This window comes from Hyla sarda, chromosome 8, assembly GCF_029499605.1.
Source record: "Hyla sarda isolate aHylSar1 chromosome 8, aHylSar1.hap1, whole genome shotgun sequence".
NCBI classification, from domain to species: domain Eukaryota; kingdom Metazoa; phylum Chordata; class Amphibia; order Anura; family Hylidae; genus Hyla; species Hyla sarda.
The window spans coordinates 112886613-112912089 of NC_079196.1; the positions used below are offsets into that span (position 1 = coordinate 112886613).

General features: G+C 43.3%; 14 pseudogenes; all 14 read right to left on the reverse strand.

Annotated features, from left to right (window-relative positions):
- Positions 1–1200: 1200 nt before the first annotated feature.
- LOC130285989 (U2 spliceosomal RNA) lies at positions 1201–1464 on the reverse strand (annotated as a pseudogene).
- A 1475-nt stretch (positions 1465–2939) lies between these two features.
- Positions 2940–3203, reverse strand: LOC130285990 (U2 spliceosomal RNA; annotated as a pseudogene).
- Positions 3204–4673: 1470 nt separating this feature from the next.
- Positions 4674–4937, reverse strand: LOC130288414 (U2 spliceosomal RNA; annotated as a pseudogene).
- Positions 4938–6404: 1467 nt separating this feature from the next.
- On the reverse strand, positions 6405–6668 carry LOC130285991 (U2 spliceosomal RNA; annotated as a pseudogene).
- A 1474-nt stretch (positions 6669–8142) lies between these two features.
- Positions 8143–8406, reverse strand: LOC130285993 (U2 spliceosomal RNA; annotated as a pseudogene).
- Positions 8407–9879: 1473 nt separating this feature from the next.
- On the reverse strand, positions 9880–10143 carry LOC130285994 (U2 spliceosomal RNA; annotated as a pseudogene).
- Positions 10144–11616: 1473 nt separating this feature from the next.
- LOC130285995 (U2 spliceosomal RNA) lies at positions 11617–11880 on the reverse strand (annotated as a pseudogene).
- A 1479-nt stretch (positions 11881–13359) lies between these two features.
- Positions 13360–13623, reverse strand: LOC130285996 (U2 spliceosomal RNA; annotated as a pseudogene).
- Positions 13624–15090: 1467 nt separating this feature from the next.
- LOC130285997 (U2 spliceosomal RNA) lies at positions 15091–15354 on the reverse strand (annotated as a pseudogene).
- Positions 15355–16824: 1470 nt separating this feature from the next.
- On the reverse strand, positions 16825–17089 carry LOC130288548 (U2 spliceosomal RNA; annotated as a pseudogene).
- A 1469-nt stretch (positions 17090–18558) lies between these two features.
- On the reverse strand, positions 18559–18822 carry LOC130285999 (U2 spliceosomal RNA; annotated as a pseudogene).
- Positions 18823–20305: 1483 nt separating this feature from the next.
- Positions 20306–20569, reverse strand: LOC130286000 (U2 spliceosomal RNA; annotated as a pseudogene).
- A 1467-nt stretch (positions 20570–22036) lies between these two features.
- Positions 22037–22300, reverse strand: LOC130286001 (U2 spliceosomal RNA; annotated as a pseudogene).
- A 1470-nt stretch (positions 22301–23770) lies between these two features.
- On the reverse strand, positions 23771–24034 carry LOC130286002 (U2 spliceosomal RNA; annotated as a pseudogene).
- Positions 24035–25477: the final 1443 nt, after the last annotated feature.

A 25477-nucleotide genomic window follows, 5' to 3' on the forward strand; every position in this document is an offset into this window, starting at 1 on the left:
TTTCAGATCTGCATATGAAAACAACACGCCTACCTTTGTTGCACATAGCTGCCTGCCTGTCTCTAGTTACCCCACTGGCTGTAGCTGCGTCCCTTCCGACATGGAATAACACCAACTGTAACGATAAACTGAAAATTAACAGTATAAACCTGCATCATTTTGGACTCTGGTATTTGCTGAATCCGGGTGACCTGACAATCGATGGTGGTGCCGCTGGTGATTCTGGCCTTCTTGGAATCTGTTGGGCCTATGTGTTAGCTCACACATCACTTGGGTATCCATGGTAACTACCACAACATGGTCATCTGCAGTTTACATCTAGCCCGTGGCATTGAATGGCATTTTAAAAGTGCTAAGGGTCCTGGTGCAATAATCCTCCCATGAGGATCAGCCTCAACGGCTTTGTAGATTGCACTCATGTCAGCAACTCCATATACATTTTTTTTTCTTCATGCTTCTTTCTTCATCCTTTTTTCTTTCTGTCATTCAGACTTTCATTCATTCGATCTCTCTCACTCACTTGCTTTAACTCATTTGTTCTCACTCACTCACTCACTCACTCAATCACTCACTCACTCATTCACTCTCACTCACTCTCACTCACTCACTCGCTCACTAAGTCAGTCTCTCTCTCTCTCTCTCTTTTTCTTTTTATATATATTTTTTTCCGTCTTCTTCTTCTTCTTCTTCTTCTTCTTCTTCTTCTTCAGACCCTGTCATAGCACTAATGCCTTTCCAATACCACCAGCAGATGGAGACACTCCATTGCAACATTGGTTGTGAGCAGCAGTTTCTAAAAACAAATGCCTCATGGCGGATTTCCCATCCATCAATGGATGGTAAATTTTGTTTTTATCATTCACTGACCACAGAAACCAATGCATGGTCAAGCAACAGCAATGACACACCCTTGTGTATAGGCATGAGACCCTCATGTCATTTAACAGGATTCAGCACCACCCACAAGACAGCTACCTGTCATGTCATGTCAAACCTGCACAGGTGTGCTAGATTATTATTATTTAGTTTTATTTTATTTTTTTACACCAATCAGTGTGCAAACATGGTCATTAAAATGCTAAATGAATAGACGTTCATAAACCAGTCAGTGCAACTCATCATTTTGGTCTCCAATTCTCAAACTCAAATTCTCACCCACGGAGGATTAAATGAGAATCTTTCTTGTTTAACACTGGAATGGGGTGGTGCACTGTTCACTACCCGAAGATACTGCCACATCGGGTCAATGCATAGGGCGACAGAAGCAAGCTTCCAAATCAGCTCCCTTTCTCAAAAATCCATTTAATTTATGGTCCCCAGATAGGGAACGTATGTATCAGTATGTGCTCACAAGTCACCCAAGTGCAAGTATTCACACAAAAAAAAACGTGCCTCAGGATGCGATCTGTCGCAAGATCCTTTCTTTTTTTACACTTGATCTAAGCCAAAAGGCCTAGAGGGGATAACCGGGAAAGGGGTGGACCCAACCATGTCCCCTTCATGAGCACTCACATTACTCATAGGAATGGAAGGAAGGCTGGCAGCCAACCAGCCTCCCATACACTTTCTGGGTGGGTGGCAGTCAGCCACCCATACATACATACAGCACAGGCTAAACCCACATCATCACTTAAAAAAAGGACAGGCGACCATTGCACTCTGATGGAGCATTTAGCAATGCAATCCATAGCCTGGCTTTTGCCTGAACCCCCATCACTCCTCCTCTTGCATATAAGACAATATTTCAGATCTGCATATGAAAACAACACGCCTACCTTTGTTGCACATAGCTGCCTGCCTGTCTCTAGTTACCCCACTGGCTGTAGCTGCGTCCCTTCCGACATGGAATAACACCAACTGTAACGATAAACTGAAAATTAACAGTATAAACCTGCATCATTTTGGACTCTGGTATTTGCTGAATCCGGGTGACCTGACAATCGATGGTGGTGCCGCTGGTGATTCTGGCCTTCTTGGAATCTGTTGGGCCTATGTGTTAGCTCACACATCACTTGGGTATCCATGGTAACTACCACAACATGGTCATCTGCAGTTTACATCTAGCCCGTGGCATTGAATGGCATTTTAAAAGTGCTAAGGGTCCTGGTGCAATAATCCTCCCATGAGGATCAGCCTCAACGGCTTTGTAGATTGCACTCATGTCAGCAACTCCATATACATTTTTTTTTCTTCATGCTTCTTTCTTCATCCTTTTTTCTTTCTGTCATTCAGACTTTCATTCATTCGATCTCTCTCACTCACTTGCTTTAACTCATTTGTTCTCACTCACTCACTCACTCAATCACTCACTCACTCATTCACTCTCACTCACTCTCACTCTCTCACTCACTCGCTCACTAAGTCAGTCTCTCTCTCTCTCTCTCTTTTTCTTTTTATATATATTTTTTTCCGTCTTCTTCTTCTTCTTCTTCTTCTTCTTCTTCTTCAGACCCTGTCATAGCACTAATGCCTTTCCAATACCACCAGCAGATGGAGACACTCCATTGCAACATTGGTTGTGAGCAGCAGTTTCTAAAAACAAATGCCTCATGGCGGATTTCCCATCCATCAATGGATGGTAAATTTTGTTTTTATCATTCACTGACCACAGAAACCAATGCATGGTCAAGCAACAGCAATGACACACCCTTGTGTATAGGCATGAGACCCTCATGTCATTTAACAGGATTCAGCACCACCCACAAGACAGCTACCTGTCATGTCATGTCAAACCTGCACAGGTGTGCTAGATTATTATTATTTAGTTTTATTTTATTTTTTTACACCAATCAGTGTGCAAACATGGTCATTAAAACGCTAAATGAATAGACGTTCATAAACCAGTCAGTGCAACTCATCATTTTGGTCTCCAATTCTCAAACTCAAATTCTCACCCACGGAGGATTAAATGAGAATCTTTCTTGTTTAACACTGGAATGGGGTGGTGCACTGTTCACTACCCGAAGATACTGCCACATCGGGTCAATGCATAGGGCGACAGAAGCAAGCTTCCAAATCAGCTCCCTTTCTCAAAAATCCATTTAATTTATGGTCCCCAGATAGGGAACGTATGTATCAGTATGTGCTCACAAGTCACCCAAGTGCAAGTATTCACACAAAAAAAAACGTGCCTCAGGATGCGATCTGTCGCAAGATCCTTTCTTTTTTTACACTTGATCTAAGCCAAAAGGCCTAGAGGGGATAACCGGGAAAGGGGTGGACCCAACCATGTCCCCTTCATGAGCACTCACATTACTCATAGGAATGGAAGGAAGGCTGGCAGCCAACCAGCCTCCCATACACTTTCTGGGTGGGTGGCAGTCAGCCACCCATACATACATACAGCACAGGCTAAACCCACATCATCACTTAAAAAAAGGACAGGCGACCATTGCACTCTGATGGAGCATTTAGCAATGCAATCCATAGCCTGGCTTTTGCCTGAACCCCCATCACTCCTCCTCTTGCATATAAGACAATATTTCAGATCTGCATATGAAAACAACACGCCTACCTTTGTTGCACATAGCTGCCTGCCTGTCTCTAGTTACCCCACTGGCTGTAGCTGCGTCCCTTCCGACATGGAATAACACCAACTGTAACGATAAACTGAAAATTAACAGTATAAACCTGCATCATTTTGGACTCTGGTATTTGCTGAATCCGGGTGACCTGACAATCGATGGTGGTGCCGCTGGTGATTCTGGCCTTCTTGGAATCTGTTGGGCCTATGTGTTAGCTCACACATCACTTGGGTATCCATGGTAACTACCACAACATGGTCATCTGCAGTTTACATCTAGCCCGTGGCATTGAATGGCATTTTAAAAGTGCTAAGGGTCCTGGTGCAATAATCCTCCCATGAGGATCAGCCTCAACGGCTTTGTAGATTGCACTCATGTCAGCAACTCCATATACATTTTTTTTTCTTCATGCTTCTTTCTTCATCCTTTTTTCTTTCTGTCATTCAGACTTTCATTCATTCGATCTCTCTCACTCACTTGCTTTAACTCATTTGTTCTCACTCACTCACTCACTCACTCAATCACTCACTCACTCATTCACTCTCACTCACTCTCACTCTCTCACTCACTCGCTCACTAAGTCAGTCTCTCTCTCTCTCTCTCTTTTTCTTTTTATATATATTTTTTTCCATCTTCTTCTTCTTCTTCTTCTTCATCAGACCCTGTCATAGCACTAATGCCTTTCCAATACCACCAGCAGATGGAGACACTCCATTGCAACATTGGTTGTGAGCAGCAGTTTCTAAAAACAAATGCCTCATGGCGGATTTCCCATCCATCAATGGATGGTAAATTTTGTTTTTATCATTCACTGACCACAGAAACCAATGCATGGTCAAGCAACAGCAATGACACACCCTTGTGTATAGGCATGAGACCCTCATGTCATTTAACAGGATTCAGCACCACCCACAAGACAGCTACCTGTCATGTCATGTCAAACCTGCACAGGTGTGCTAGATTATTATTATTTAGTTTTATTTTATTTTTTTACACCAATCAGTGTGCAAACATGGTCATTAAAACGCTAAATGAATAGACGTTCATAAACCAGTCAGTGCAACTCATCATTTTGGTCTCCAATTCTCAAACTCAAATTCTCACCCACGGAGGATTAAATGAGAATCTTTCTTGTTTAACACTGGAATGGGGTGGTGCACTGTTCACTACCCGAAGATACTGCCACATCGGGTCAATGCATAGGGCGACAGAAGCAAGCTTCCAAATCAGCTCCCTTTCTCAAAAATCCATTTAATTTATGGTCCCCAGATAGGGAACGTATGTATCAGTATGTGCTCACAAGTCACCCAAGTGCAAGTATTCACACAAAAAAAAACGTGCCTCAGGATGCGATCTGTCGCAAGATCCTTTCTTTTTTTACACTTGATCTAAGCCAAAAGGCCTAGATGGGATAACCGGGAAAGGGGTGGACCCAACCATGTCCCCTTCATGAGCACTCACATTACTCATAGGAATGGAAGGAAGGCTGGCAGCCAACCAGCCTCCCATACACTTTCTGGGTGGGTGGCAGTCAGCCACCCATACATACATACAGCACAGGCTAAACCCACATCATCACTTAAAAAAAGGACAGGCGACCATTGCACTCTGATGGAGCATTTAGCAATGCAATCCATAGCCTGGCTTTTGCCTGAACCCCCATCACTCCTCCTCTTGTATATAAGACAATATTTCAGATCTGCATATGAAAACAACACGCCTACCTTTGTTGCACATAGCTGCCTGCCTGTCTCTAGTTACCCCACTGGCTGTAGCTGCGTCCCTTCCGACATGGAATAACACCAACTGTAACGATAAACTGAAAATTAACAGTATAAACCTGCATCATTTTGGACTCTGGTATTTGCTGAATCCGGGTGACCTGACAATCGATGGTGGTGCCGCTGGTGATTCTGGCCTTCTTGGAATCTGTTGGGCCTATGTGTTAGCTCACACATCACTTGGGTATCCATGGTAACTACCACAACATGGTCATCTGCAGTTTACATCTAGCCCGTGGCATTGAATGGCATTTTAAAAGTGCTAAGGGTCCTGGTGCAATAATCCTCCCATGAGGATCAGCCTCAACGGCTTTGTAGATTGCACTCATGTCAGCAACTCCATATACATTTTTTTTTCTTCATGCTTCTTTCTTCATCCTTTTTTCTTTCTGTCATTCAGACTTTCATTCATTCGATCTCTCTCACTCACTTGCTTTAACTCATTTGTTCTCACTCACTCACTCACTCACTCAATCACTCACTCACTCATTCACTCTCACTCACTCTCACTCTCTCACTCACTCGCTCACTAAGTCAGTCTCTCTCTCTCTCTCTCTTTTTCTTTTTATATATATTTTTTTCCGTCTTCTTCTTCTTCTTCTTCTTCAGACCCTGTCATAGCACTAATGCCTTTCCAATACCACCAGCAGATGGAGACACTCCATTGCAACATTGGTTGTGAGCAGCAGTTTCTAAAAACAAATGCCTCATGGCGGATTTCCCATCCATCAATGGATGGTAAATTTTGTTTTTATCATTCACTGACCACAGAAACCAATGCATGGTCAAGCAACAGCAATGACACACCCTTGTGTATAGGCATGAGACCCTCATGTCATTTAACAGGATTCAGCACCACCCACAAGACAGCTACCTGTCATGTCATGTCAAACCTGCACAGGTGTGCTAGATTATTATTATTTAGTTTTATTTAATTTTTTTACACCAATCAGTGTGCAAACATGGTCATTAAAACGCTAAATGAATAGACGTTCATAAACCAGTCAGTGCAACTCATCATTTTGGTCTCCAATTCTCAAACTCAAATTCTCACCCACGGAGGATTAAATGAGAATCTTTCTTGTTTAACACTGGAATGGGGTGGTGCACTGTTCACTACCCGAAGATACTGCCACATCGGGTCAATGCATAGGGCGACAGAAGCAAGCTTCCAAATCAGCTCCCTTTCTCAAAAATCCATTTAATTTATGGTCCCCAGATAGGGAACGTATGTATCAGTATGTGCTCACAAGTCACCCAAGTGCAAGTATTCACACAAAAAAAAACGTGCCTCAGGATGCGATCTGTCGCAAGATCCTTTCTTTTTTTACACTTGATCTAAGCCAAAAGGCCTAGAGGGGATAACCGGGAAAGGGGTGGACCCAACCATGTCCCCTTCATGAGCACTCACATTACTCATAGGAATGGAAGGAAGGCTGGCAGCCAACCAGCCTCCCATACACTTTCTGGGTGGGTGGCAGTCAGCCACCCATACATACATACAGCACAGGCTAAACCCACATCATCACTTAAAAAAAGGACAGGCGACCATTGCACTCTGATGGAGCATTTAGCAATGCAATCCATAGCCTGGCTTTTGCCTGAACCCCCATCACTCCTCCTCTTGCATATAAGACAATATTTCAGATCTGCATATGAAAACAACACGCCTACCTTTGTTGCACATAGCTGCCTGCCTGTCTCTAGTTACCCCACTGGCTGTAGCTGCGTCCCTTCCGACATGGAATAACACCAACTGTAACGATAAACTGAAAATTAACAGTATAAACCTGCATCATTTTGGACTCTGGTATTTGCTGAATCCGGGTGACCTGACAATCGATGGTGGTGCCGCTGGTGATTCTGGCCTTCTTGGAATCTGTTGGGCCTATGTGTTAGCTCACACATCACTTGGGTATCCATGGTAACTACCACAACATGGTCATCTGCAGTTTACATCTAGCCCGTGGCATTGAATGGCATTTTAAAAGTGCTAAGGGTCCTGGTGCAATAATCCTCCCATGAGGATCAGCCTCAACGGCTTTGTAGATTGCACTCATGTCAGCAACTCCATATACATTTTTTTTTCTTCATGCTTCTTTCTTCATCCTTTTTTCTTTCTGTCATTCAGACTTTCATTCATTCGATCTCTCTCACTCACTTGCTTTAACTCATTTGTTCTCACTCACTCACTCACTCACTCAATCACTCACTCACTCATTCACTCTCACTCACTCTCACTCTCTCACTCACTCGCTCACTAAGTCAGTCTCTCTCTCTCTCTCTTTTTCTTTTTATATATATTTTTTTCCGTCTTCTTCTTCTTCTTCTTCTTCTTCTTCTTCAGACCCTGTCATAGCACTAATGCCTTTCCAATACCACCAGCAGATGGAGACACTCCATTGCAACATTGGTTGTGAGCAGCAGTTTCTAAAAACAAATGCCTCATGGCGGATTTCCCATCCATCAATGGATGGTAAATTTTGTTTTTATCATTCACTGACCACAGAAACCAATGCATGGTCAAGCAACAGCAATGACACACCCTTGTGTATAGGCATGAGACCCTCATGTCATTTAACAGGATTCAGCACCACCCACAAGACAGCTACCTGTCATGTCATGTCAAACCTGCACAGGTGTGCTAGATTATTATTATTTAGTTTTATTTTATTTTTTTACACCAATCAGTGTGCAAACATGGTCATTAAAACGCTAAATGAATAGACGTTCATAAACCAGTCAGTGCAACTCATCATTTTGGTCTCCAATTCTCAAACTCAAATTCTCACCCACGGAGGATTAAATGAGAATCTTTCTTGTTTAACACTGGAATGGGGTGGTGCACTGTTCACTACCCGAAGATACTGCCACATCGGGTCAATGCATAGGGCGACAGAAGCAAGCTTCCAAATCAGCTCCCTTTCTCAAAAATCCATTTAATTTATGGTCCCCAGATAGGGAACGTATGTATCAGTATGTGCTCACAAGTCACCCAAGTGCAAGTATTCACACAAAAAAAAACGTGCCTCAGGATGCGATCTGTCGCAAGATCCTTTCTTTTTTTACACTTGATCTAAGCCAAAAGGCCTAGAGGGGATAACCGGGAAAGGGGTGGACCCAACCATGTCCCCTTCATGAGCACTCACATTACTCATAGGAATGGAAGGAAGGCTGGCAGCCAACCAGCCTCCCATACACTTTCTGGGTGGGTGGCAGTCAGCCACCCATACATACATACAGCACAGGCTAAACCCACATCATCACTTAAAAAAAGGACAGGCGACCATTGCACTCTGATGGAGCATTTAGCAATGCAATCCATAGCCTGGCTTTTGCCTGAACCCCCATCACTCCTCCTCTTGCATATAAGACAATATTTCAGATCTGCATATGAAAACAACACGCCTACCTTTGTTGCACATAGCTGCCTGCCTGTCTCTAGTTACCCCACTGGCTGTAGCTGCGTCCCTTCCGACATGGAATAACACCAACTGTAACGATAAACTGAAAATTAACAGTATAAACCTGCATCATTTTGGACTCTGGTATTTGCTGAATCCGGGTGACCTGACAATCGATGGTGGTGCCGCTGGTGATTCTGGCCTTCTTGGAATCTGTTGGGCCTATGTGTTAGCTCACACATCACTTGGGTATCCATGGTAACTACCACAACATGGTCATCTGCAGTTTACATCTAGCCCGTGGCATTGAATGGCATTTTAAAAGTGCTAAGGGTCCTGGTGCAATAATCCTCCCATGAGGATCAGCCTCAACGGCTTTGTAGATTGCACTCATGTCAGCAACTCCATATACATTTTTTTTTCTTCATGCTTCTTTCTTCATCCTTTTTTCTTTCTGTCATTCAGACTTTCATTCATTCGATCTCTCTCACTCACTTGCTTTAACTCATTTGTTCTCACTCACTCACTCACTCACTCAATCACTCACTCACTCATTCACTCTCACTCACTCTCACTCTCTCACTCACTCGCTCACTAAGTCAGTCTCTCTCTCTCTCTCTCTTTTTCTTTTTATATATATTTTTTTCCGTCTTCTTCTTCTTCTTCTTCTTCTTCTTCAGACCCTGTCATAGCACTAATGCCTTTCCAATACCACCAGCAGATGGAGACACTCCATTGCAACATTGGTTGTGAGCAGCAGTTTCTAAAAACAAATGCCTCATGGCGGATTTCCCATCCATCAATGGATGGTAAATTTTGTTTTTATCATTCACTGACCACAGAAACCAATGCATGGTCAAGCAACAGCAATGACACACCCTTGTGTATAGGCATGAGACCCTCATGTCATTTAACAGGATTCAGCACCACCCACAAGACAGCTACCTGTCATGTCATGTCAAACCTGCACAGGTGTGCTAGATTATTATTATTTAGTTTTATTTTATTTTTTTACACCAATCAGTGTGCAAACATGGTCATTAAAACGCTAAATGAATAGACGTTCATAAACCAGTCAGTGCAACTCATCATTTTGGTCTCCAATTCTCAAACTCAAATTCTCACCCACGGAGGATTAAATGAGAATCTTTCTTGTTTAACACTGGAATGGGGTGGTGCACTGTTCACTACCCGAAGATACTGCCACATCGGGTCAATGCATAGGGCGACAGAAGCAAGCTTCCAAATCAGCTCCCTTTCTCAAAAATCCATTTAATTTATGGTCCCCAGATAGGGAACGTATGTATCAGTATGTGCTCACAAGTCACCCAAGTGCAAGTATTCACACAAAAAAAAACGTGCCTCAGGATGCGATCTGTCGCAAGATCCTTTCTTTTTTTACACTTGATCTAAGCCAAAAGGCCTAGAGGGGATAACCGGGAAAGGGGTGGACCCAACCATGTCCCCTTCATGAGCACTCACATTACTCATAGGAATGGAAGGAAGGCTGGCAGCCAACCAGCCTCCCATACACTTTCTGGGTGGGTGGCAGTCAGCCACCCATACATACATACAGCACAGGCTAAACCCACATCATCACTTAAAAAAAGGACAGGCGACCATTGCACTCTGATGGAGCATTTAGCAATGCAATCCACAGCCTGGCTTTTGCCTGAACCCCCATCACTCCTCCTCTTGCATATAAGACAATATTTCAGATCTGCATATGAAAACAACACGCCTACCTTTGTTGCACATAGCTGCCTGCCTGTCTCTAGTTACCCCACTGGCTGTAGCTGCGTCCCTTCCGACATGGAATAACACCAACTGTAACGATAAACTGAAAATTAACAGTATAAACCTGCATCATTTTGGACTCTGGTATTTGCTGAATCCGGGTGACCTGACAATCGATGGTGGTGCCGCTGGTGATTCTGGCCTTCTTGGAATCTGTTGGGCCTATGTGTTAGCTCACACATCACTTGGGTATCCATGGTAACTACCACAACATGGTCATCTGCAGTTTACATCTAGCCCGTGGCATTGAATGGCATTTTAAAAGTGCTAAGGGTCCTGGTGCAATAATCCTCCCATGAGGATCAGCCTCAACGGCTTTGTAGATTGCACTCATGTCAGCAACTCCATATACATTTTTTTTTCTTCATGCTTCTTTCTTCATCCTTTTTTCTTTCTGTCATTCAGACTTTCATTCATTCGATCTCTCTCACTCACTTGCTTTAACTCATTTGTTCTCACTCACTCACTCACTCACTCAATCACTCACTCACTCATTCACTCTCACTCACTCTCACTCTCTCACTCACTCGCTCACTAAGTCAGTCTCTCTCTCTCTCTCTCTTTTTCTTTTTATATATATTTTTTTCCGTCTTCTTCTTCTTCTTCTTCTTCTTCTTCAGACCCTGTCATAGCACTAATGCCTTTCCAATACCACCAGCAGATGGAGACACTCCATTGCAACATTGGTTGTGAGCAGCAGTTTCTAAAAACAAATGCCTCATGGCGGATTTCCCATCCATCAATGGATGGTAAATTTTGTTTTTATCATTCACTGACCACAGAAACCAATGCATGGTCAAGCAACAGCAATGACACACCCTTGTGTATAGGCATGAGACCCTCATGTCATTTAACAGGATTCAGCACCACCCACAAGACAGCTACCTGTCATGTCATGTCAAACCTGCACAGGTGTGCTAGATTATTATTATTTAGTTTTATTTTATTTTTTTACACCAATCAGTGTGCAAACATGGTCATTAAAACGCTAAATGAATAGACGTTCATAAACCAGTCAGTGCAACTCATCATTTTGGTCTCCAATTCTCAAACTCAAATTCTCACCCACGGAGAATTAAATGAGAATCTTTCTTGTTTAACACTGGAATGGGGTGGTGCACTGTTCACTACCCGAAGATACTGCCACATCGGGTCAATGCATAGGGCGACAGAAGCAAGCTTCCAAATCAGCTCCCTTTCTCAAAAATCCATTTAATTTATGGTCCCCAGATAGGGAACGTATGTATCAGTATGTGCTCACAAGTCACCCAAGTGCAAGTATTCACACAAAAAAAAACGTGCCTCAGGATGCGATCTGTCGCAAGATCCTTTCTTTTTTTACACTTGATCTAAGCCAAAAGGCCTAGAGGGGATAACCGGGAAAGGGGTGGACCCAACCATGTCCCCTTCATGAGCACTCACATTACTCATAGGAATGGAAGGAAGGCTGGCAGCCAACCAGCCTCCCATACACTTTCTGGGTGGGTGGCAGTCAGCCACCCATACATACATACAGCACAGGCTAAACCCACATCATCACTTAAAAAAAGGACAGGCGACCATTGCACTCTGATGGAGCATTTAGCAATGCAATCCACAGCCTGGCTTTTGCCTGAACCCCCATCACTCCTCCTCTTGCATATAAGACAATATTTCAGATCTGCATATGAAAACAACACGCCTACCTTTGTTGCACATAGCTGCCTGCCTGTCTCTAGTTACCCCACTGGCTGTAGCTGCGTCCCTTCCGACATGGAATAACACCAACTGTAACGATAAACTGAAAATTAACAGTATAAACCTGCATCATTTTGGACTCTGGTATTTGCTGAATCCGGGTGACCTGACAATCGATGGTGGTGCCGCTGGTGATTCTGGCCTTCTTGGAATCTGTTGGGCCTATGTGTTAGCTCACACATCACTTGGGTATCCATGGTAACTACCACAACATGGTCATCTGCAGTTTACATCTAGCCCGTGGCATTGAATGGCATTTTAAAAGTGCTAAGGGTCCTGGTGCAATAATCCTCCCATGAGGATCAGCCTCAACGGCTTTGTAGATTGCACTCATGTCAGCAACTCCATATACATTTTTTTTTCTTCATGCTTCTTTCTTCATCCTTTTTTCTTTCTGTCATTCAGACTTTCATTCATTCGATCTCTCTCACTCACTTGCTTTAACTCATTTGTTCTCACTCACTCACTCACTCACTCAATCACTCACTCACTCATTCACTCTCACTCACTCTCACTCTCTCACTCACTCGCTCACTAAGTCAGTCTCTCTCTCTCTCTCTCTTTTTCTTTTTATATATATTTTTTTCCGTCTTCTTCTTCTTCTTCTTCTTCTTCTTCTTCTTCAGACCCTGTCATAGCACTAATGCCTTTCCAATACCACCAGCAGATGGAGACACTCCATTGCAACATTGGTTGTGAGCAGCAGTTTCTAAAAACAAATGCCTCATGGCGGATTTCCCATCCATCAATGGATGGTAAATTTTGTTTTTATCATTCACTGACCACAGAAACCAATGCATGGTCAAGCAACAGCAATGACACACCCTTGTGTATAGGCATGAGACCCTCATGTCATTTAACAGGATTCAGCACCACCCACAAGACAGCTACCTGTCATGTCATGTCAAACCTGCACAGGTGTGCTAGATTCTTATTATTTAGTTTTATTTTATTTTTTTACACCAATCAGTGTGCAAACATGGTCATTAAAACGCTAAATGAATAGACGTTCATAAACCAGTCAGTGCAACTCATCATTTTGGTCTCCAATTCTCAAACTCAAATTCTCACCCACGGAGGATTAAATGAGAATCTTTCTTGTTTAACACTGGAATGGGGTGGTGCACTGTTCACTACCCGAAGATACTGCCACATCGGGTCAATGCATAGGGCGACAGAAGCAAGCTTCCAAATCAGCTCCCTTTCTCAAAAATCCATTTAATTTATGGTCCCCAGATAGGGAACGTATGTATCAGTATGTGCTCACAAGTCACCCAAGTGCAAGTATTCACACAAAAAAAAACGTGCCTCAGGATGCGATCTGTCGCAAGATCCTTTCTTTTTTTACACTTGATCTAAGCCAAAAGGCCTAGAGGGGATAACCGGGAAAGGGGTGGACCCAACCATGTCCCCTTCATGAGCACTCACATTACTCATAGGAATGGAAGGAAGGCTGGCAGCCAACCAGCCTCCCATACACTTTCTGGGTGGGTGGCAGTCAGCCACCCATACATACATACAGCACAGGCTAAACCCACATCATCACTTAAAAAAAGGACAGGCGACCATTGCACTCTGATGGAGCATTTAGCAATGCAATCCATAGCCTGGCTTTTGCCTGAACCCCCATCACTCCTCCTCTTGCATATAAGACAATATTTCAGATCTGCATATGAAAACAACACGCCTACCTTTGTTGCACATAGCTGCCTGCCTGTCTCTAGTTACCCCACTGGCTGTAGCTGCGTCCCTTCCGACATGGAATAACACCAACTGTAACGATAAACTGAAAATTAACAGTATAAACCTGCATCATTTTGGACTCTGGTATTTGCTGAATCCGGGTGACCTGACAATCGATGGTGGTGCCGCTGGTGATTCTGGCCTTCTTGGAATCTGTTGGGCCTATGTGTTAGCTCACACATCACTTGGGTATCCATGGTAACTACCACAACATGGTCATCTGCAGTTTACATCTAGCCCGTGGCATTGAATGGCATTTTAAAAGTGCTAAGGGTCCTGGTGCAATAATCCTCCCATGAGGATCAGCCTCAACGGCTTTGTAGATTGCACTCATGTCAGCAACTCCATATACATTTTTTTTTCTTCATGCTTCTTTCTTCATCCTTTTTTCTTTCTGTCATTCAGACTTTCATTCATTCGATCTCTCTCACTCACTTGCTTTAACTCATTTGTTCTCACTCACTCACTCACTCACTCAATCACTCACTCACTCATTCACTCTCACTCACTCTCACTCTCTCACTCACTCGCTCACTAAGTCAGTCTCTCTCTCTCTCTCTCTTTTTCTTTTTATATATATTTTTTTCCGTCTTCTTCTTCTTCTTCTTCTTCAGACCCTGTCATAGCACTAATGCCTTTCCAATACCACCAGCAGATGGAGACACTCCATTGCAACATTGGTTGTGAGCAGCAGTTTCTAAAAACAAATGCCTCATGGCGGATTTCCCATCCATCAATGGATGGTAAATTTTGTTTTTATCATTCACTGACCACAGAAACCAATGCATGGTCAAGCAACAGCAATGACACACCCTTGTGTATAGGCATGAGACCCTCATGTCATTTAACAGGATTCAGCACCACCCACAAGACAGCTACCTGTCATGTCATGTCAAACCTGCACAGGTGTGCTAGATTATTATTATTTAGTTTTATTTTATTTTTTTACACCAATCAGTGTGCAAACATGGTCATTAAAACGCTAAATGAATAGACGTTCATAAACCAGTCAGTGCAACTCATCATTTTGGTCTCCAATTCTCAAACTCAAATTCTCACCCACGGAGGATTAAATGAGAATCTTTCTTGTTTAACACTGGAATGGGGTGGTGCACTGTTCACTACCCGAAGATACTGCCACATCGGGTCAATGCATAGGGCGACAGAAGCAAGCTTCCAAATCAGCTCCCTTTCTCAAAAATCCATTTAATTTATGGTCCCCAGATAGGGAACGTATGTATCAGTATGTGCTCACAAGTCACCCAAGTGCAAGTATTCACACAAAAAAAAACGTGCCTCAGGATGCGATCTGTCGCAAGATCCTTTCTTTTTTTACACTTGATCTAAGCCAAAAGGCCTAGAGGGGATAACCGGGAAAGGGGTGGACCCAACCATGTCCCCTTCATGAGCACTCACATTACTCATAGGAATGGAAGGAAGGCTGGCAGCCAACCAGCCTCCCATACACTTTCTGGGTGGGTGGCAGTCAGCCACCCATACATACATACAGCACAGGCTAAACCCACATCATCACTTAAAAAAAGGACAGGCGACCATTGCACTCTGATGGAGCATTTAGCAATGCAATCCATAGCCTGGCTTTTGCCTGAACCCCCATCACTCCTCCTCTTGCATATAAGACAATATTTCAGATCTGCATATGAAAACAACACGCCTACCTTTGTTGCACATAGCTGCCTGCCTGTCTCTAGTTACCCCACTGGCTGTAGCTGCGTCCCTTCCGACATGGAATAACACCAACTGTAACGATAAACTGAAAATTAACAGTATAAACCTGCATCATTTTGGACTCTGGTATTTGCTGAATCCGGGTGACCTGACAATCGATGGTGGTGCCGCTGGTGATTCTGGCCTTCTTGGAATCTGTTGGGCCTATGTGTTAGCTCACACATCACTTGGGTATCCATGGTAACTACCACAACATGGTCATCTGCAGTTTACATCTAGCCCGTGGCATTGAATGGCATTTTAAAAGTGCTAAGGGTCCTGGTGCAATAATCCTCCCATGAGGATCAGCCTCAACGGCTTTGTAGATTGCACTCATGTCAGCAACTCCATATACATTTTTTTTTCTTCATGCTTCTTTCTTCATCCTTTTTTCTTTCTGTCATTCAGACTTTCATTCATTCGATCTCTCTCACTCACTTGCTTTAACTCATTTGTTCTCACTCACTCACTCACTCACTCAATCACTCACTCACTCATTCACTCTCACTCACTCTCACTCTCTCACTCACTCGCTCACTAAGTCAGTCTCTCTCTCTCTCTCTCTTTTTCTTTTTATATATATTTTTTTCCGTCTTCTTCTTCTTCTTCTTCTTCTTCAGACCCTGTCATAGCACTAATGCCTTTCCAATACCACCAGCAGATGGAGACACTCCATTGCAACATTGGTTGTGAGCAGCAGTTTCTAAAAACAAATGCCTCATGGCGGATTTCCCATCCATCAATGGATGGTAAATTTTGTTTTTATCATTCACTGACCACAGAAACCAATGCATGGTCAAGCAACAGCAATGACACACCCTTGTGTATAGGCATGAGACCCTCATGTCATTTAACAGGATTCAGCACCACCCACAAGACAGCTACCTGTCATGTCATGTCAAACCTGCACAGGTGTGCTAGATTATTATTATTTAGTTTTATTTTATTTTTTTACACCAATCAGTGTGCAAACATGGTCATTAAAACGCTAAATGAATAGACGTTCATAAACCAGTCAGTGCAACTCATCATTTTGGTCTCCAATTCTCAAACTCAAATTCTCACCCACGGAGGATTAAATGAGAATCTTTCTTGTTTAACACTGGAATGGGGTGGTGCACTGTTCACTACCCGAAGATACTGCCACATCGGGTCAATGCATAGGGCGACAGAAGCAAGCTTCCAAATCAGCTCCCTTTCTCAAAAATCCATTTAATTTATGGTCCCCAGATAGGGAACGTATGTATCAGTATGTGCTCACAAGTCACCCAAGTGCAAGTATTCACACAAAAAAAAACGTGCCTCAGGATGCGATCTGTCGCAAGATCCTTTCTTTTTTTTACACTTGATCTAAGCCAAAAGGCCTAGAGGGGATAACCGGGAAAGGGGTGGACCCAACCATGTCCCCTTCATGAGCACTCACATTACTCATAGGAATGGAAGGAAGGCTGGCAGCCAACCAGCCTCCCATACACTTTCTGGGTGGGTGGCAGTCAGCCACCCATACATACATACAGCACAGGCTAAACCCACATCATCACTTAAAAAAAGGACAGGCGACCATTGCACTCTGATGGAGCATTTAGCAATGCAATCCACAGCCTGGCTTTTGCCTGAACCCCCATCACTCCTCCTCTTGCATATAAGACAATATTTCAGATCTGCATATGAAAACAACACGCCTACCTTTGTTGCACATAGCTGCCTGCCTGTCTCTAGTTACCCCACTGGCTGTAGCTGCGTCCCTTCCGACATGGAATAACACCAACTGTAACGATAAACTGAAAATTAACAGTATAAACCTGCATCATTTTGGACTCTGGTATTTGCTGAATCCGGGTGACCTGACAATCGATGGTGGTGCCGCTGGTGATTCTGGCCTTCTTGGAATCTGTTGGGCCTATGTGTTAGCTCACACATCACTTGGGTATCCATGGTAACTACCACAACATGGTCATCTGCAGTTTACATCTAGCCCGTGGCATTGAATGGCATTTTAAAAGTGCTAAGGGTCCTGGTGCAATAATCCTCCCATGAGGATCAGCCTCAACGGCTTTGTAGATTGCACTCATGTCAGCAACTCCATATACATTTTTTTTTCTTCATGCTTCTTTCTTCATCCTTTTTTCTTTCTGTCATTCAGACTTTCATTCATTCGATCTCTCTCACTCACTTGCTTTAACTCATTTGTTCTCACTCACTCACTCACTCAATCACTCACTCACTCATTCACTCTCACTCACTCTCACTCTCTCACTCACTCGCTCACTAAGTCAGTCTCTCTCTCTCTCTCTCTTTTTCTTTTTATATATATTTTTTTCCGTCTTCTTCTTCTTCTTCTTCTTCTTCTTCAGACCCTGTCATAGCACTAATGCCTTTCCAATACCACCAGCAGATGGAGACACTCCATTGCAACATTGGTTGTGAGCAGCAGTTTCTAAAAACAAATGCCTCATGGCGGATTTCCCATCCATCAATGGATGGTAAATTTTGTTTTTATCATTCACTGACCACAGAAACCAATGCATGGTCAAGCAACAGCAATGACACACCCTTGTGTATAGGCATGAGACCCTCATGTCATTTAACAGGATTCAGCACCACCCACAAGACAGCTACCTGTCATGTCATGTCAAACCTGCACAGGTGTGCTAGATTATTATTATTTAGTTTTATTTTATTTTTTTACACCAATCAGTGTGCAAACATGGTCATTAAAACGCTAAATGAATAGACGTTCATAAACCAGTCAGTGCAACTCATCATTTTGGTCTCCAATTCTCAAACTCAAATTCTCACCCACGGAGGATTAAATGAGAATCTTTCTTGTTTAACACTGGAATGGGGTGGTGCACTGTTCACTACCCGAAGATACTGCCACATCGGGTCAATGCATAGGGCGACAGAAGCAAGCTTCCAAATCAGCTCCCTTTCTCAAAAATCCATTTAATTTATGGTCCCCAGATAGGGAACGTATGTATCAGTATGTGCTCACAAGTCACCCAAGTGCAAGTATTCACACAAAAAAAAACGTGCCTCAGGATGCGATCTGTCGCAAGATCCTTTCTTTTTTTACACTTGATCTAAGCCAAAAGGCCTAGAGGGGATAACCGGGAAAGGGGTGGACCCAACCATGTCCCCTTCATGAGCACTCACATTACTCATAGGAATGGAAGGAAGGCTGGCAGCCAACCAGCCTCCCATACACTTTCTGGGTGGGTGGCAGTCAGCCACCCATACATACATACAGCACAGGCTAAACCCACATCATCACTTAAAAAAAGGACAGGCGACCATTGCACTCTGATGGAGCATTTAGCAATGCAATCCACAGCCTGGCTTTTGCCTGAACCCCCATCACTCCTCCTCTTGCATATAAGACAATATTTCAGATCTGCATATGAAAACAACACGCCTACCTTTGTTGCACATAGCTGCCTGCCTGTCTCTAGTTACCCCACTGGCTGTAGCTGCGTCCCTTCCGACATGGAATAACACCAACTGTAACGATAAACTGAAAATTAACAGTATAAACCTGCATCATTTTGGACTCTGGTATTTGCTGAATCCGGGTGACCTGACAATCGATGGTGGTGCCGCTGGTGATTCTGGCCTTCTTGGAATCTGTTGGGCCTATGTGTTAGCTCACACATCACTTGGGTATCCATGGTAACTACCACAACATGGTCATCTGCAGTTTACATCTAGCCCGTGGCATTGAATGGCATTTTAAAAGTGCTAAGGGTCCTGGTGCAATAATCCTCCCATGAGGATCAGCCTCAACGGCTTTGTAGATTGCACTCATGTCAGCAACTCCATATACATTTTTTTTTCTTCATGCTTCTTTCTTCATCCTTTTTTCTTTCTGTCATTCAGACTTTCATTCATTCGATCTCTCTCACTCACTTGCTTTAACTCATTTGTTCTCACTCACTCACTCACTCACTCACTCAATCACTCACTCACTCATTCACTCTCACTCACTCTCACTCTCTCACTCACTCGCTCACTAAGTCAGTCTCTCTCTCTCTCTCTCTTTTTCTTTTTATATATATTTTTTTCCGTCTTCTTCTTCTTCTTCTTCTTCTTCTTCTTCTTCAGACCCTGTCATAGCACTAATGCCTTTCCAATACCACCAGCAGATGGAGACACTCCATTGCAACATTGGTTGTGAGCAGCAGTTTCTAAAAACAAATGCCTCATGGCGGATTTCCCATCCATCAATGGATGGTAAATTTTGTTTTTATCATTCACTGACCACAGAAACCAATGCATGGTCAAGCAACAGCAATGACACACCCTTGTGTATAGGCATGAGACCCTCATGTCATTTAACAGGATTCAGCACCACCCACAAGACAGCTACCTGTCATGTCATGTCAAACCTGCACAGGTGTGCTAGATTCTTATTATTTAGTTTTATTTTATTTTTTTACACCAATCAGTGTGCAAACATGGTCATTAAAACGCTAAATGAATAGACGTTCATAAACCAGTCAGTGCAACTCATCATTTTGGTCTCCAATTCTCAAACTCAAATTCTCACCCACGGAGGATTAAATGAGAATCTTTCTTGTTTAACACTGGAATGGGGTGGTGCACTGTTCACTACCCGAAGATACTGCCACATCGGGTCAATGCATAGGGCGACAGAAGCAAGCTTCCAAATCAGCTCCCTTTCTCAAAAATCCATTTAATTTATGGTCCCCAGATAGGGAACGTATGTATCAGTATGTGCTCACAAGTCACCCAAGTGCAAGTATTCACACAAAAAAAAACGTGCCTCAGGATGCGATCTGTCGCAAGATCCTTTCTTTTTTTACACTTGATCTAAGCCAAAAGGCCTAGAGGGGATAACCGGGAAAGGGGTGGACCCAACCATGTCCCCTTCATGAGCACTCACATTACTCATAGGAATGGAAGGAAGGCTGGCAGCCAACCAGCCTCCCATACACTTTCTGGGTGGGTGGCAGTCAGCCACCCATACATACATACAGCACAGGCTAAACCCACATCATCACTTAAAAAAAGGAGAGGCGACCATTGCACTCTGATGGAGCATTTAGCAATGCAATCCATAGCCTGGCTTTTGCCTGAACCCCCATCACTCCTCCTCTTGCATATAAGACAATATTTCAGATCTGCATATGAAAACAACACGCCTACCTTTGTTGCACATAGCTGCCTGCCTGTCTCTAGTTACCCCACTGGCTGTAGCTGCGTCCCTTCCGACATGGAATAACACCAACTGTAACGATAAACTGAAAATTAACAGTATAAACCTGCATCATTTTGGACTCTGGTATTTGCTGAATCCGGGTGACCTGACAATCGATGGTGGTGCCGCTGGTGATTCTGGCCTTCTTGGAATCTGTTGGGCCTATGTGTTAGCTCACACATCACTTGGGTATCCATGGTAACTACCACAACATGGTCATCTGCAGTTTACATCTAGCCCGTGGCATTGAATGGCATTTTAAAAGTGCTAAGGGTCCTGGTGCAATAATCCTCCCATGAGGATCAGCCTCAACGGCTTTGTAGATTGCACTCATGTCAGCAACTCCATATACATTTTTTTTTCTTCATGCTTCTTTCTTCATCCTTTTTTCTTTCTGTCATTCAGACTTTCATTCATTCGATCTCTCTCACTCACTTGCTTTAACTCATTTGTTCTCACTCACTCACTCACTCACTCAATCACTCACTCACTCATTCACTCTCACTCACTCTCACTCTCTCACTCACTCGCTCACTAAGTCAGTCTCTCTCTCTCTCTCTCTTTTTCTTTTTATATATATTTTTTTCCGTCTTCTTCTTCTTCTTCTTCTTCAGACCCTGTCATAGCACTAATGCCTTTCCAATACCACCAGCAGATGGAGACACTCCATTGCAACATTGGTTGTGAGCAGCAGTTTCTAAAAACAAATGCCTCATGGCGGATTTCCCATCCATCAATGGATGGTAAATTTTGTTTTTATCATTCACTGACCACAGAAACCAATGCATGGTCAAGCAACAGCAATGACACACCCTTGTGTATAGGCATGAGACCCTCATGTCATTTAACAGGATTCAGCACCACCCACAAGACAGCTACCTGTCATGTCATGTCAAACCTGCACAGGTGTGCTAGATTATTATTATTTAGTTTTATTTTATTTTTTTACACCAATCAGTGTGCAAACATGGTCATTAAAACGCTAAATGAATAGACGTTCATAAACCAGTCAGTGCAACTCATCATTTTGGTCTCCAATTCTCAAACTCAAATTCTCACCCACGGAGGATTAAATGAGAATCTTTCTTGTTTAACACTGGAATGGGGTGGTGCACTGTTCACTACCCGAAGATACTGCCACATCGGGTCAATGCATAGGGCGACAGAAGCAAGCTTCCAAATCAGCTCCCTTTCTCAAAAATCCATTTAATTTATGGTCCCCAGATAGGGAACGTATGTATCAGTATGTGCTCACAAGTCACCCAAGTGCAAGTATTCACACAAAAAAAAACGTGCCTCAGGATGCGATCTGTCGCAAGATCCTTTCTTTTTTTACACTTGATCTAAGCCAAAAGGCCTAGAGGGGATAACCGGGAAAGGGGTGGACCCAACCATGTCCCCTTCATGAGCACTCACATTACTCATAGGAATGGAAGGAAGGCTGGCAGCCAACCAGCCTCCCATACACTTTCTGGGTGGGTGGCAGTCAGCCACCCATACATACATACAGCACAGGCTAAACCCACATCATCACTTAAAAAAAGGACAGGCGACCATTGCACTCTGATGGAGCATTTAGCAATGCAATCCATAGCCTGGCTTTTGCCTGAACCCCCATCACTCCTCCTCTTGCATATAAGACAATATTTCAGATCTGCATATGAAAACAACACGCCTACCTTTGTTGCACATAGCTGCCTGCCTGTCTCTAGTTACCCCACTGGCTGTAGCTGCGTCCCTTCCGACATGGAATAACACCAACTGTAACGATAAACTGAAAATTAACAGTATAAACCTGCATCATTTTGGACTCTGGTATTTGCTGAATCCGGGTGACCTGACAATCGATGGTGGTGCCGCTGGTGATTCTGGCCTTCTTGGAATCTGTTGGGCCTATGTGTTAGCTCACACATCACTTGGGTATCCATGGTAACTACCACAACATGGTCATCTGCAGTTTACATCTAGCCCGTGGCATTGAATGGCATTTTAAAAGTGCTAAGGGTCCTGGTGCAATAATCCTCCCATGAGGATCAGCCTCAACGGCTTTGTAGATTGCACTCATGTCAGCAACTCCATATACATTTTTTTTTCTTCATGCTTCTTTCTTCATCCTTTTTTCTTTCTGTCATTCAGACTTTCATTCATTCGATCTCTCTCACTCACTTGCTTTAACTCATTTGTTCTCACTCACTCACTCACTCACTCAATCACTCACTCACTCATTCACTCTCACTCACTCTCACTCTCTCACTCACTCGCTCACTAAGTCAGTCTCTCTCTCTCTCTCTCTTTTTCTTTTTATATATATTTTTTTCCGTCTTCTTCTTCTTCTTCTTCTTCTTCAGACCCTGTCATAGCACTAATGCCTTTCCAATACCACCAGCAGATGGAGACACTCCATTGCAACATTGGTTGTGAGCAGCAGTTTCTAAAAACAAATGCCTCATGGCGGATTTCCCATCCATCAATGGATGGTAAATTTTGTTTTTATCATTCACTGACCACAGAAACCAATGCATGGTCAAGCAACAGCAATGACACACCCTTGTGTATAGGCATGAGACCCTCATGTCATTTAACAGGATTCAGCACCACCCACAAGACAGCTACCTGTCATGTCATGTCAAACCTGCACAGGTGTGCTAGATTCTTATTATTTAGTTTTATTTTATTTTTTTACACCAATCAGTGTGCAAACATGGTCATTAAAACGCTAAATGAATAGACGTTCATAAACCAGTCAGTGCAACTCATCATTTTGGTCTCCAATTCTCAAACTCAAATTCTCACCCACGGAGGATTAAATGAGAATCTTTCTTGTTTAACACTGGAATGGGGTGGTGCACTGTTCACTACCCGAAGATACTGCCACATCGGGTCAATGCATAGGGCGACAGAAGCAAGCTTCCAAATCAGCTCCCTTTCTCAAAAATCCATTTAATTTATGGTCCCCAGATAGGGAACGTATGTATCAGTATGTGCTCACAAGTCACCCAAGTGCAAGTATTCACACAAAAAAAAACGTGCCTCAGGATGCGATCTGTCGCAAGATCCTTTCTTTTTTTACACTTGATCTAAGCCAAAAGGCCTAGAGGGGATAACCGGGAAAGGGGTGGACCCAACCATGTCCCCTTCATGAGCACTCACATTACTCATAGGAATGGAAGGAAGGCTGGCAGCCAACCAGCCTCCCATACACTTTCTGGGTGGGTGGCAGTCAGCCACCCATACATACATACAGCACAGGCTAAACCCACATCATCACTTAAAAAAAGGAGAGGCGACCATTGCACTCTGATGGAGCATTTAGCAATGCAATCCATAGCCTGGCTTTTGCCTGAACCCCCATCACTCCTCCTCTTGCATATAAGACAATATTTCAGATCTGCATATGAAAACAACACGCCTACCTTTGTTGCACATAGCTGCCTGCCTGTCTCTAGTTACCCCACTGGCTGTAGCTGCGTCCCTTCCGACATGGAATAACACCAACTGTAACGATAAACTGAAAATTAACAGTATAAACCTGCATCATTTTGGACTCTGGTATTTGCTGAATCCGGGTGACCTGACAATCGATGGTGGTGCCGCTGGTGATTCTGGCCTTCTTGGAATCTGTTGGGCCTATGTGTTAGCTCACACATCACTTGGGTATCCATGGTAACTACCACAACATGGTCATCTGCAGTTTACATCTAGCCCGTGGCATTGAATGGCATTTTAAAAGTGCTAAGGGTCCTGGTGCAATAATCCTCCCATGAGGATCAGCCTCAACGGCTTTGTAGATTGCACTCATGTCAGCAACTCCATATACATTTTTTTTTCTTCATGCTTCTTTCTTCATCCTTTTTTCTTTCTGTCATTCAGACTTTCATTCATTCGATCTCTCTCACTCACTTGCTTTAACTCATTTGTTCTCACTCACTCACTCACTCACTCAATCACTCACTCACTCATTCACTCTCACTCACTCTCACTCTCTCACTCACTCGCTCACTAAGTCAGTCTCTCTCTCTCTCTCTCTTTTTCTTTTTATATATATTTTTTTCCGTCTTCTTCTTCTTCTTCTTCTTCAGACCCTGTCATAGCACTAATGCCTTTCCAATACCACCAGCAGATGGAGACACTCCATTGCAACATTGGTTGTGAGCAGCAGTTTCTAAAAACAAATGCCTCATGGCGGATTTCCCATCCATCAATGGATGGTAAATTTTGTTTTTATCATTCACTGACCACAGAAACCAATGCATGGTCAAGCAACAGCAATGACACACCCTTGTGTATAGGCATGAGACCCTCATGTCATTTAACAGGATTCAGCACCACCCACAAGACAGCTACCTGTCATGTCATGTCAAACCTGCACAGGTGTGCTAGATTATTATTATTTAGTTTTATTTTATTTTTTTACACCAATCAGTGTGCAAACATGGTCATTAAAACGCTAAATGAATAGACGTTCATAAACCAGTCAGTGCAACTCATCATTTTGGTCTCCAATTCTCAAACTCAAATTCTCACCCACGGAGGATTAAATGAGAA